Source organism: Papilio machaon, chromosome 19 (genome assembly GCF_912999745.1).
Source record: "Papilio machaon chromosome 19, ilPapMach1.1, whole genome shotgun sequence".
Lineage (NCBI taxonomy): Eukaryota > Metazoa > Arthropoda > Insecta > Lepidoptera > Papilionidae > Papilio > Papilio machaon.
Genome location: NC_060004.1, coordinates 4,413,414 through 4,428,338, shown reverse-complemented (window position 1 = coordinate 4,428,338; position 14,925 = coordinate 4,413,414). Strand labels below are relative to the sequence as shown.

At 31.9% G+C, this 14,925-nt stretch overlaps 1 protein-coding gene across 5 annotated transcripts in view; it reads left to right on the top strand.

Annotated features, from left to right (window-relative positions):
* Window positions 1-14,925, top strand: part of LOC106715277 (probable nuclear hormone receptor HR3) — a 99,876-nt gene that overhangs the window by 52,042 nt on the left and 32,909 nt on the right. The window lies entirely within an intron of this gene.

Sequence of the window (14,925 nt, the reverse complement as noted above, 5' to 3'; positions counted from 1 at the left end):
CGTTAAAAAATTTAAACAATATCTAGTTTTACAACTGTCAATGCAGGAAGTCCACAGTTTTATATGAAAACGTCGGTATTCATGCATCATCATCATTACCTCCCTGGTCTTATCCCAATCACGTGGGGTCGGTGCACAAGTTGTTGTTTGCCTGTCTGGTTGCCTGTCTGTCTCCAAATCTAATTGGGAGAATTTTTTTTTAAACATTCGGCTTTCATACATTTCTATGTACATGTGTATGAAACTCCGGAAAAAATTATAAGTAGCGCTAGATATAACAGATATATAAAATTACTACAAGGAAAAACATTTCAATTATTTTATATTTATAATTACGAGTACTTAATATAGTATTAAAATACTTCACTTGCTTAATATACGTAGAACTAGCGTATAGCTTTCTAACTTCAGTCATTACCAATGTCCACAGCATGGCATTTGAATATTAAAAACTTTAGTTTTAATTGAAAAAAAAGTAAAGCAAAAAAATATTAGGTCAGCTATAATTAAAAAAAAAAAAAACACACACATTAAAATATGCCGGAGGAAAGCGCTTGTACGTTCGTTACGTAACTATAAATACTCGTAGTGGGCAAACCTTTTAAAGGAAAGTACTTGTACACAACATCTACAATTCCTTAAATGACCACTTTAAAACACTTGTTTACTTTTAGGTTTCCAAAGCTAGCCCTCTATGTGGACATTCATTACCACGATTGGTAAAGAATGATTTATTAATCTACTAGTTCTTGCCGGCGACTTCGACCGAACGGAATTTAAAAAAATACATAGTAAGTAGTCTATATGTTCTTCTAGACTGGTCTACATCTATGCCAAATTTCATCGTAATCCGTTTAGCCGTTTTGGAGATAAGTAGTAAACAAACATTCATCCAAACTTTTTCATTTATAACATTAGTATGTCAACTCACAACTGAACATAGGCCTTGCAAATGTGAATTCAAAAAAACATATCATACATAATGTATAATGATTTAAAATTATGTTGTTTTATTTTTCAAACTTTTAATTCTCAAATTAGAAGCGGATTCTAAGTTTTCTTTTAGTTGCAATTTTATAACGATTCTTACTGAAACAAATAAAATACCTTTAAAATTACCTTTAAATTAATAAAATAAAATGTAACAGTATTTAAAAAAAAAATTATGAATTCTAAATTCAAATAATTTCTTTTCACTAGATGTTACGCTGTAAGTTGTCAATACCGCTTGTTCACTCTCTTCGTACGTGCATTCCGTACTAACGACGACATAACAAATACCCAAGACCCTTTGCCGCTCACTCTTATAAAATCTGATAGAATATCAAATTATGTATAAATTTTTTATAAAACTAACATCGACAACAATTTTTCCTTCCGAGAGTGAAAAAGCATAGACTAGTGAAGAATAGACTTTACTTTTTTAAATTTCGATTTTTTAAATTTCGACTACATTTTTTTTTAATTTTCAAATTATTTTTTAAAGCAAAGTTAGTGTACGATTGGGTTAAGTCTAATTTAATATTTGTTGTTTATAAAGTAAACAAAATACGAATTTTCAAGAATCAGCAGTGAATCTGGGTCGTTAACTGTTATTTCCTTTACATTGTTGCCATACCAATTAGAATTATTACTAAGGTTGCCTTCTTAAAATAAAGTATTTTCCTGTCTGTCTTATCTGTGGTACCGCATTTAAAGCTTGAAGATATTTTATTCATATTTTTTAATTTATTTCCGTAGAAGGAATTCTTCTTTAACACACTGTGAAAGACAAATCAAATGCTTATTTCAAAAATATACACTGTGCATCTATTTTGTTGTTAACTAAATTGAAAAGCCCACACACACACTTGTTTAATAATAGTCGATAAAACATACAATAACCACAAATAGATAGTGCTGCAACAAATCGGTGTGTCAGTAGGTTCGTTTAGTGTCACTAGTACAATACAAGTTACTTTGGAATCGAATGATATCGCGTTGTGAGAATAGTAGCCATGTTATATTTAATAAAAACAGGACTGGCTTTAACTACTAATACAATGACTTATTTCAGAACAAAAGAACAATAAATGTTCTTACTTTATATTTATTTCGAGGTATTTTGTCTGTTTTACCAATTCACAAGTACTTTGTGCTTGTACATTGTTTAATTTAAAGTAATTTTTTTATCTAACTATCTTACTTCTTATATTACTAATATTATAAATGCGAATATTGGATGTATGAATGTTTGTTGCTATGTATCTCCAGAACGGCGATACGGATTTTGATGAAATTTGGTATAGATGTAGAACACAGTCCGTAAGAACACATAGGCTAACTAATATCCTAGAAATGTGTACGATACCCGTGGGAGACGTTAACTTAATTTACTCGATATATTTACTATAACTCAGCAACTTTCTGCATACGAATACGTTATTAAAATTTGGCACAGGTATAGAACATAGTCACAAATAACACATAGTACTACTATTTATCCTGTTTTTTTTTTTAATTCCGCGCTGACGAAGTCATGGGCAAAAGTTAGTTAATACATACGTCACAAAATATTTATATCATATTGAAAAAATTTTGATGACTACTTATCATGAGATATCATATTTTTTTAGAAAATCCTCAAAAAGTTAAACGCATAGTGTTCGTAGTCTTAGGGTGCGTTACTTTACGGCACTAGTTCATAATGCTGTCTCTCTCATTCGCTTAATGCTGATAAGGGAGGGGCGATAGCGTCTTTGAAAACGATACGAGGTAACCCATTTCCACGAGCCACGTGGCCTGTTTGAAAAGCCCCCTTCAGCTATTTCCCTTTGTTGATTTCTTTAGTTTCGTTCAGGATGGAGGGTCCGCAGAATGATAACAATAGTTTGAATACATTCCAGTTTTTACAGAGTACGTAAAATCCACATAGAATTTATACGTCAATTTATTTGGACATATTTTTTGGACTGTACTTTTATTGTTGTCTAACTTTGTATGAAAGTATTAAGAGGTTTTGAATTTTAAATACAATACCCTCTTTTCGTAAATGTAGTACAAAATTTCTTTAGGGGCAAAGTCGCACTAAGTTATTTTCTTACTAAAAAGAAAAGTGAGTTTCATACCTTCTAAATTAAAATGCTTAGAATATAAAATTGAAGTGGCTGTTCCTAAAGGAAAGATAAAATTTTATCATATTTTACTTAATTTGTACTTTCAAGGGTTTATCTTTATTAAATTTCACTCAATTAATATTAACGCCATCTATCGATACGAAATCGGTTCACGAGTCGGCCTCAAATTCAAATCGGATGTAGGTCGTGCAGACCGGGCCAGGTCGCAGCCCGCGTTTTGGGCAAGATCGGGCTGCGCCCTAATCTGACCTCAGTGACCTTGAATTTAAGGCCTGTGTGTTCGAGGTCAAAGTCGATTTGGCGACCTTCGCTCCAGTTGTTCGCTTTTTGAGGTGATCACGTGCGTTACTTCCTTTGCCTTGTTGAACTTGAGACTTATAAATGGATTACATTTTTAAATTAGATCGGCATTAGACAAAGGCATATTTGTTTGCCTTTATATAGAAAGAAAGAAGAAAAAAGCACACGTCATCGAAGAGTATGGCATTCACAGAAATGCGTCAAATGGAAATTGGTAATCTCTGCCCACCCTTCTGGTTTACACGATTTGTGTTTTATAAGTTTTAAAAAATCCTTGCAAAGTTGAAATTGATCGACAACTTGGTCAAGATTTACTGAGTAATAAGTCAAAAATTTCAACTTACTTTAGTTCTTAAGTTGTCAGTTTTTGTGATAATCATTTTGTGGGACAAACGGGAACATATTCTAATACTACTTCCTTACCTTATATCCATTTAATGGCCTACATAACGTATATTTTTATGGTTTCCAACTGAGAGTGCATTGTCCCGCCAGTTTATTGACTTAGTACACGGATGCACGAGATCTGTTACTATGCTGACGTGTGATTCAGTTGCGTTCAAATACTTACTGCACCTACAGTTAAACCTACACTAGTAGCGTCCCTTAGTGTGGTTTTAGAAATGGGATATGAACGCAGAGATTCTGCTTAAGTTCATTGGTAAATCAATAATTTTGTACTAATTTATAATGAATTTTATTAAATTACACAATATTACTACTCTATGCTACTGCATGCTTACTGTAATCACAGATTTTTAAGTAAGATTTTTATGCGATATTTAAAAAAAATATAATTCCGCATCCAGTAATTTCCACTTGTGAAGCCTACACTTTGAAGAGGAAAAAACTGAAAACTTCATTAATTTTAAGTGAGGTCTATAAAAATGTTGCGTAATTTCGTTCATTACTCTCAACAGTCTACGGAACTAGTAAGAAAATTCTTAGCTATTTTTAAAGCTGAATATCCAGAGATTTAAATATATCGGATTAAATAATAATAAAATTAAAGAATATATAAAAAATGTCAAAATTCTGTCTGAAATTCAAGGCATAAAGTTTTGTCAAACGTGAAAAAAAATTTTTTTTTTTAAGACATCTGACTATTGATTTCGGTACGCATACGGCACAAACATGCAAACATCGACATTTATAAAAAAAAAAGATAGTAAATTCTCTTTCGTCGTTTCTGTAAATTAATTTGGTTGCCATCGTAAAGGCAATACGGCTTGCTCCAATTACTTTATTATTTAAACGCGTTAAACATAACACGGTGAAGCGAGCCAAGCTTTCACAAGTCGCATAACGCGCCTCAACACGACTGGCATACACAACACTACACGACTACACTCGCGATAATCCTGACAACGCGGTTGCGCAACGAACACTGGCCACTTTCACACAACAACCGGTTTATTTTGTTTTTAATTATTATTTTTTTGAAATTTTAAGGCTTGTTTTTTTTTAAATTGTGATTTGATAATGCTAAGGTCACAACTGGCCGTTTTCACACCACCAATTTATTCATAATCTATGTAATTTAGCTCGAATTCCTTATACTGCTCATATACTATTTAAAATGTTACAATTTTAAATTGATTACAAATAATAATACTACAAAAGTAATTATAGTTTCATAATATTCACATGAATACTACAAATTAACCTTATTTTTAATTAGACTCATGGTTTAAAATGCTTGAAAACATTCCAACGAAACACAATACACGAACAATTTGCCGCAAGCCTTCAAATTAGTTTAATTTCAAATTTATATTTATTGTGTGGACATGTCATAGCATCGTCTGCATATATTGCACGCTACTTTCGTCTCCAATTGTGCAATGCGCATTTAATTCTATTTAAATCACAGTGACACATATTCTACGAAGTCTTAAACAATTATTGTTAATGCAAGCAATACACACAAAGACCGAAATTCTAACTCATCGACACATTTGTCAAACTATATGCATAAATGATAAAACTTTCTAAAATATATGATGTAATAATATTGTAATATTATACAAGACATTTGGATTATAATCGATTTTACTTTTAAAGCGAAAAAATAATTGCCTTATATTTTTTCTTGATTATAACACTATTTTGTGGTAGTAGTTAGTAGTATCTTAAAGGTATGCCTGGTACCGCTTTTCACAAGAACGTTTAATAAACTTTACGTTATATTGTCCAATTTTAAATGCATGTTTAAATAAAATAATTCATCTTTTTCTTTGGTACAAAAGCAAGTAACACTTTAAGAAATTACGCTACGGTGTAAAAGGCGGTCCAGCGCATATTTTATAAGGAGAGTTACCTAAGACAAAATTCATAAGAGTACCGAGGGTCCTTTTCATTGTGAAGAGAATGTGATATGACCTTCAACCTTGTTGGGGTGTTTTGAAAGGGCGGGACGGTTTTGATGTTTACACAGCATGCCGGCCACACCTAACTGGTTTAATTATAATGCTTACAAATAATTGAGTTGTGGAACAAAGAGTTAGCACGCTCTAGCAGACGTTTTCAACCTCATCTAAGCATTTGTAAGCAGTAAAAAAAATTGAACAAACATTTGCTTAGAATGTAACGCATTGGTAATTTAATATGTATGTTATAGGTAAATTGACGTCCATTATTCGTGTTAATTCAACTTTCCTTTAAATTACATATTTGAATGAATTATAAAAGCATTATTAAATACATATTTAGGTGAATAGTCGACTGTTTTAAATAATAAAATCCACGAAAATTTGAGAGAATTACATTTTGTGACAGCGCCATCTAGTGCTCAGTAGCTACCTTAATGTAATATTATATTTTTACAAATTTCCATTATGTGAATACATTTACTTTTAATCTTTACTTACATAACATAAAAATCATAAAATTTTATATAACTTAATAAATCAAATGTGAAATTAAATATATACATTTCTCTAACAGATGTCGCTACGGAGGTAGGTTATTACGTCTGTATTAATGTCTAAACATTTTTATTATGTCACATTTTTTTATCAATTACTTGTAATATGACTGCACTGCTTCCCTAATCGTGCATTGACCGATTACCGATATTGTTTTTGTAGTACTATCTATTGTACGGTTGGTATAAAAATATAATTAACCGATTGAGTTTTAAAGCCTTTACGTATTTGCTGTTCAATAGTAGTAAAGTTGTTGATAATAACTGAAAATGTTATTACGTGTTAGTGAAGATTCGAATTTAGTTCAGCCATTTTAAAATACACTCCTCACAACTTCGTATAAAGAAATTAGTTTAACATTGTTTCCTTTTTCCAATATCTAAGTGGTATTCAACATTATTCAGTATTGTATTTTTAATTGGATGTATTTCTAGTTAAAGTAACATTCGAAATTAAAAATATTATAAGTTATACTAGCTGTCGCCCGCGACTCCATCCGCGCGCAGTTAAAAAAGAAAAAAAAGAAAAATAGATGTTGGCCGATTCTCAGACCTACTGAATGTGCTCACAAAATTTCATGAGAATCGGTCAAGCCGTTTCGGAGGAGTACGGGAATGAAAACTGTGACACGAGAATTGATTTGAGTTAGACTACCGCGTCTTAAAATTCATTCATTCCAATTCAATCCTAATACATCACAATCGCAATTTTATATACACGATAAGACTTTAAAACCGGAGTTGAAAACAGTCGCCGTGGCCGATATCAGCTGGAATTACATCATCATCATCCCTATCAATTGAGGAATAACAAACGAAAAAAAAACCCCGTGAAACGACGATGCTTTCGAAATTTGTAAAGTAATTTTTTTAAATATTAAATAAAAATAGGAATTTAAATATTTCCCAACATTTATAATAAACATACTTTGACTTCAAAATCCAAAAATATTACATTGATTAAATCAAGTGACGTATCCAAAATGAATAAGACTTTATCTTTTCGATCGGTCTGATTATTTTGGGTCATTTAGTCTAGACCAAAATATATTTATTTAAGAGAACGGACGCGACATAATTTTAAAAACTCATGACGTGAACAAGCTCTTGAATACACTTAATCGTTTTTCATTAAGTAACTTAGTTTTTTCACATACAAAGTTATATATATTTTTTGTACATGTTCATTCACTTTATATTAGAAGAACATATGAAACTATACACTACAAAACTAATGATCCTAGTTTAGACTTGCTGAATTGTCAATTTAACGACAAAGGTTCTTAGTTCACATGACATGGTTACGTTGCCTTGTGTATTAAAGGCCCAAGGCTTCTTGCGAGCCAATAAATTACGCCCAACTTTGATCTGACAAATTGCAGATACATAAGTCATTGCCTTCAAGTATTCTCATACAATGGTTTGTTACCCGGAACACTATATCCTCTTCAAGAAACAAAGCAACGGCTAAACACTTGTTATTCACTTAATATGTTCATTTCAAATAACATATGTTAATTGATATGAATTAGTAAAACAATAAAGTTATTGTTATTTTTATTCAAGACAAAGGCCAGGTGCATTTAATTACGTTTAAATTCCTCAACAATATACATTGTATTGTACATTATGAAAAAGGAATAAATCATCAATGCGTCATAAGAGTGCCATAATGCGAGATAAGCTGGTGTCGCGAAGGTCGTTCACCTCAGTTTGGCAGTTTGAACTTTAGTGCGGCTAACCGATACAAGATGGCATTGAAATGTAATAATTATGCATGTCAGTAGTCATATTTCCAAGAACTTATGTAAGTAACGGAATAGTTTGTTTCATGTCTTCTACGATGTTGCTAAGCGCAATAAAGTTCAAAGTTATTTAGTTGTAACGTTTTTAAATTGGGTTCACCGCATTGTTACGAACAATTTGTACAACTTCAATAAAATTAGCTCGACTTCACATTGTTTGTTACGTATCTCTTTCAAATATGATACCTAAGCTATTACATACTAAACCTTTACCGTAGTAAAAGATTATTCCCTACCAAGGATAAACAAAGGTGTAATTTATGTCCGAATCTACAAAAAAAAAAAAAATTATGTCATAATTCTGTGATTATGTCAAAGTAAAAATATTTCTAAATTCTAATCTTCGGCATTCCTACCTGACTGCAGTACAGACTCCTTTCTTAGAATTATATAAAAAAATCAATTAATCTTAGAATAGATCTTATCTTAGCTTATAAAACAGGTCAAACCATTAATCAAAATGTGCAATTGTTACAAAAAGTCCTGCGCCACTCTGCTACTCGTATAATAACTGTCTAGATCATTAAACGCAACTAAAAGGCGAATGAATTTATTATATTCAAGCTACGACTCGTTAACGATCGCTATTATGTTCAAACATGAAAGTAAACATGAATTCAATTACAACTATTGTGATATACAATACGAGTACACCACCAAAAATAGACAATTACATATTGTAATCACCTTTCAATGTAGTTCGTTCACCTTGAGTATCATTTGACCTGTAGTTCCGCTACCGGACAACAGATGGCGCTGACCGGATCAGCTCCCAAGTAGGGTACGTGTCTAGGTGTCAAGTGAGTGCGTTGATCCTTGCCAGCGGTTGTTGGTCCCAGCAACGACGTATTGATCAAGTGTTTTGATACGAAAAAAATATCTGTCGTAACGAAAGTGTCATATTTGATACTTTCCGCTCTCGATACATTTGGGCTGATGTTTTTGATTCAATTTGTTTTATAGCACGTAATCGGACCCTATTATTAAGATTGTTATGATTTGCAAAAACTCGTACATGCTCTTTATCCTTTATCTTCTTTTTTAAATATGTCGGGCATATACACAGTAAATAATTTCCTTTCCGAAAAATTACAAGTATCAGTTTCCCCAAATTCATTTTTCTTACGTATTAATTTCACGTCATTAAGTAGGTATATTTTTTGGGTTATCATTTTTCAGTTGTTATGTGTATTTTATTTATTTAACCCTTCCTATAAAAATCTTAACAACATAATTTTGTATGAAGAAAAAAAATGGTAAAACACTGAAATAAACATTCAATTATATGGAAGCCAAAGCAACAAATTAAACTTTCATACGCATATACAAAAACATTGTTATCTCTGTTTTTTTTCAAAGTAAATGAAAGAGATGACAATATGTTTGTATTGCAGTGGAATGTTTCAATTAAATTCCTGCAGAAGCGTTATTTTGACACATCATTCCTGGAGGTGTGCCACAATTAATGCTAAATCGTTTCACAATGATTTCTAGGTCATTGCCCTTTGTGACTAATTAATGATACACAGTACGTTCCCGATGCGCAAGTGCTAATAGGTCAATGACCTTGACCTGTATTTCGTTAGGTCAGTCGAGATCAGACGGGAATTTCATACAGTGTCAATTGTCGAAAAATTTGAACTTTCGTATCTTTGCAAAACTTTACCCGATTTATTAGAAGGTAACAATTAAAAAGTGAAACAATATTTTACATAATTTTATCTGAGTATCTTTTTTAAAGAAATCTTTTTTCTTTTCCTTAATAATGCTTTAAATCTCGTAAAAAGATACGCTACTTATTCGAAAATGAATATTAAAAATACCTAGACCTACATTACTTGCTTTTCGGTGGGTAATAATCTGCCATCATCATCATCAACCTGCTCGTATCCCTATGAAGGGTAGGCACAGTATGTACTACTCCTCCATACATCTCTATCAGCCGTCATATCTGTATGTATTTACCCCCTTCTTACGCATATCATAATAATAATATAGGGTAATAATCTGTCAGCATTATAAAATGTCTCATGTCTTTATTTTAATTGAAAGACTTAGCTTAACTTAGCTTAATTTAGCTTTTTTCATGCAAAATAATTATTGTATAAAGAAATACACATTCGAACAAATCAATAATATCTCTCTAACAAATACTTACTCAGCTATTGGAATAAACAACCTTTTAAAACATCCATTTATTGGATGACTAGCTATCGCATGCGACTTCGTCCACGCGGAATTAAACAAAAACTTAATAAGTAGCATATGTGTTCTTGTAGACTATGTTTTACATCTGTGCCAGATTTCATCAAGATCCGTGAAACATCCATCCAAACATTTGCATTTCTAATATTAGTAAGATACATTTATGTATACCTATATCGTATTTAAAAAATGTCCAAAGTCTTGTTGAGACCACCCAATTGTACATTAGCCAGTCTATTTGTATAATCAATGATTTTTAACTCAACTAACGTCGTCGCAGTGATGGAACATTATCTTATGTAAATTCTAGTGGTCATATGTACATACATATAACAAATACTAATGATAACATTGTTCTCTAATCATTCAAACAAATAAAATATCAATTAAAATGCATATTAATTTAAAAAATCAAATAAAATCAAAATATTCTATTATGGCAGTCGCAGGGAATCTTGACATGATTGTTTGATGATAAGTAGAAAGTATATTTTTTTATTAATATCACCATAATCTTCCTGGCCTTATCCCACTCAGGTGGGGTCGACGAGGGTAATAGACATTAAGTTTTTTTTTGCTTAATTTTTATGGCCTGCCTGTTGCCAACCTTACTAAGGAGGAGTAAATTATTACTTTTTATTAATCGTTTCTGACTGTGGATTTCAATTGGAACACTTATAGTAAGCTATAATGATTGCACACGACTTTTAGGGGAATATTGAGTGCGACAGTTGAACGTTACATCATCAGATAGGAACCTCGGGTAGTACCCTTGTGGAAGCCGGAGACCCGAAATGATTAATTTCCTCGAGCCATCACGAAGGCCAATGCCATCTCTCTGACGAAGCTAAGATGAATAGCAACGAAACCATCGTAAAATGACCTCAAATCAAAATAAAAAATAATAATTTAAAAACACAATAGATTGGGATGGACTTTTTCTATTCTTACTTTCTTTAAACATTACTTTCCTTAGATTTATTGTTTTAACAATACTGATATTGTAGTAAGTTCGTAAAATTCGAGTATCCCGGTTCGTTGAACTTGATAAGGGGAAAAGGGACTTGTGTTCACCTATTAATTGTCTTATTTTATTACGTTATTGCGCAGTGATAATATTTACCAGTTCATTCCTTTCATTATAGCATTTTTTTTACTTCGGATTTAACCTAAAAAAAAACTATTTTATGAGTAACGAAAAAATTTAAACAAATTGCAATTGATTTTTCCGTCAATATGTAGACTTCATTTGGTACAGCGACAAATTTTAAAGACGCAATACGAATTTTATTATCTTTCCATTAGTTACACTGACAAGCAAGTATGCGTACATGTATGTAGAAGAAGCGAGAGAGGTGTGTCAGGACCGGAATGGAAGGAAGGGTTTCGTGGTCTCTGTCTACACCTCTAGGTCAAGTGCGTGATTATATTGTCATTGTTGTAGCTAATAATTTCTTTTTTTTTTTTATAAAATGCACTGAACACTAGGTTCGCAAACATCATCTTACATCTTACATTGTAGACTATAATTGTGACAGAGATAGTCGTGAGTGATTTTTATAGCACCACTAATTTACGAAGCGAATTGGCTTTTTGCCGGATATAAAATAGAATAGTAGTATAATATATAGTAACTATAGATCACCAGCATTGTAGGGGTTTTTAGACAGACAGTTTTATGCAACTGAAATGACATTCAAAGTTCAATGTAAACCTTTTTATTATTAATAATTCTTAGAAGAAAACTTCGAGATAAACTAGTCTTTGATAATTATATAAGCGTTCTATAAATAAATGTACCTATGTAAGTAATTTTATCTTAAAGAAATAACTATCGCTTCTTTGATAAGAGTGCGGATCATAAAAAGTATGAATGAATACAGGAAATGTACAAAGTCCGAACCAGAAATATACGAAACTTACTAATGCAATTTTATTTTATATATATTCTTGCACTGTTTAACTATGTAATTTTTTTATTAGTCATTATTATGTGTTATTTACTGTTATTGTATAAACTATTATGTAAAGTGAGTATAGTGTCAAATTGGTTGTATACTGTAGTGATGTTATGCAGTTGTTTCAAATAAAAGAAAAAAAAATCAATCTGCAATTTGACCACAATTTCATTGGCAGTCGATTATGATAGGAAAGTTGAATGAATGACGTATATTCTGTTGTTATTTAAATCATTTCTTACAGATGTATATTATCTCTACTTTCTTTAAGAGTATGAAAAGGATGACAAAATGATTTTTTTTACAAATGGTGCCGTAGTAGAAACTCTTTGGAAATTAAACAAATGAATAAATGTAATTCCAAAAGTTTAATTTGATAGTACACGAAGTCTACATGTGCCTGACGCTATCGTATGTAACTATTAATTGATACGCCGGCTGAAATCGAATTCTTGTTACGTACTTGGAAATTGAAAACGAGCGCTCGACAACTACTTGGTTAATGAATTTGATTGTAGATGAAGTTATTTAAAAGTACAAGGTCATATTTATGAAATCTTGTATCATCAAAAAGTTTTTAAAGGTAATAAATAGCAAGTTTAGATCATAAAGTTATCTGCGTTATTTTTTTTAAATAACTAATTGATTAATAATAGACAATGAAAATACTTTGCGGGCTTATCGAAAGGCTTTCTTCTGCGAATCATCACGTGTCGATACACCTTACTCGTTTTAACATAAGTTTAAATTGTATTTCCGTCTCGCTTCATCACTATAAATACACGGCCCGTTCGGCCGGCGACCCGGGCGTTGACCTGCCAAAATTCTCGAGGGTCAACGAACGACCGAGCGAAGTTGAATGACACGCACCCGAACGACTCGCTCGAAAACAATCTGTCTTTTTCGCTATTTTTTCGCATTCACGCCATTTTCCTATTTTTTTTAGCGGGTTTTTTTTAAAATCCACTCATTTAAATGTAGATATTACGAGATTTTAATGTTGTAAATTTTTCTATCTTTTTCAATATGCAAAGATATAAATTTACTTTTTATTTCTTTTTTTTTCCGTAGATATTCAAATTAATCTATAAAACACAATGATTTAACTATTAAAGCTATTTTTTTAATGCTTTGAATGATTTAAAACCATACGTCTTTTTTAATTAAATTATTATGTAAAATAAAGTAGATCTTTTAAAAAAAATTCTATGAAATTGATTCCTAAAGAAATTCCCTTTAAAATGACGTATTAACGTCTAACGTCTGTGGTGTTCATAGGAGGTGAGTAGGAGCTTAAAAAAATCAATACAACTAACATGAGGCGTAACTGAACGAATTTTTCGGTCGGTCATTACACCAAGCGGAGTTTAATGAACGACATGCCAATGTTTGGGTGTTGTTGCGCTCGGGGGCAATTTGTCGTGGGCTACCGGGTTCAATTCTTGCTTATGCAGATCCGCCCGATGAGACATTAGCCGTTAACTTCGGTGAATAAGACGATTGGATACCAATGATCTCATCTTGTACTTCTAAACTGTATTAGGTAGGTAAATAAAATATCAAATCAAAGTTCGTTCGCTTAAATTGGACAAAAAACTTTATTTATTAAAAGAATAAGTATAGTAATTTTTAAACAATATTTATCAACGTACAAATTTCCTAAAGCATATTTTTTTCTGTTTTTTTTTTTTCATAAATAAAATGGAGTAGGTACATAATATTATCATATATCACCGTGTTAGTAAATTCGTGAACAATTTAATGTATTTTTTTTACGTAAAAGTGCGTAAATTTCGCACAAGATAAACTCTAAAGCGGGTCATCGAACGCGCGGAGTTGAATGTGCCAAAATAAGAGGGACCAGTATAATTTGGCCTCCGGTCGTGATACGATTTCCGTTATAAATTCGTCGGCCAGTACCTTGTTGTCATAGGTCTTAGGGATTTATTTTACAGCTGTGTACACACTGGGCCTGATAACGTTTGGTGTGTCGTTAACGTGTGTGATTAGCCTTTAACATGACCACAGTGAACTGGCTTTGCTTTATTTTTCGCAAATTGGCAACAATGATTCTGGTATTAAGTTCATGTGCACCTTATTGTTTATTTGATTGGAGTAGTTAAATAGACTTTCAGTCAAAATGGCTTATATGTTGTCACTAATCAGCTTATATATATTCTATACAAATGAAGCGAACATTTTTTAAAACATATTGCCAAATATCGAAAAAATCAAGTTTTTAGTATGCATATCACATACCTAGTAGTTTATTGATATATCCTTAATGTGAAAAAAATGTCACTTGATTTCTTTATACGCTGATATTCCGTTCTTAAATAGGGTCTATGTCCCCAGTAGCAACGCACTTCACAATATTCCACTGCCCACAAAACACAACACACATTTTATTTTTAGCATCGAAGTAAATTTGTCATGAGCGGCTAAAATAAGCGACCTTGGTCTCGGGTTCGACTCCCGGCCGTTGACGTAAGCGATGACGTCATCAGAGTGCGAAACAGAATGGAATTTTACACAGCATCTAAGCCTAATAGGGGAATGTGAAACGTGTGACCATGAGAGCCTAACCTAATCTGATAAGATAAATTTTACACACA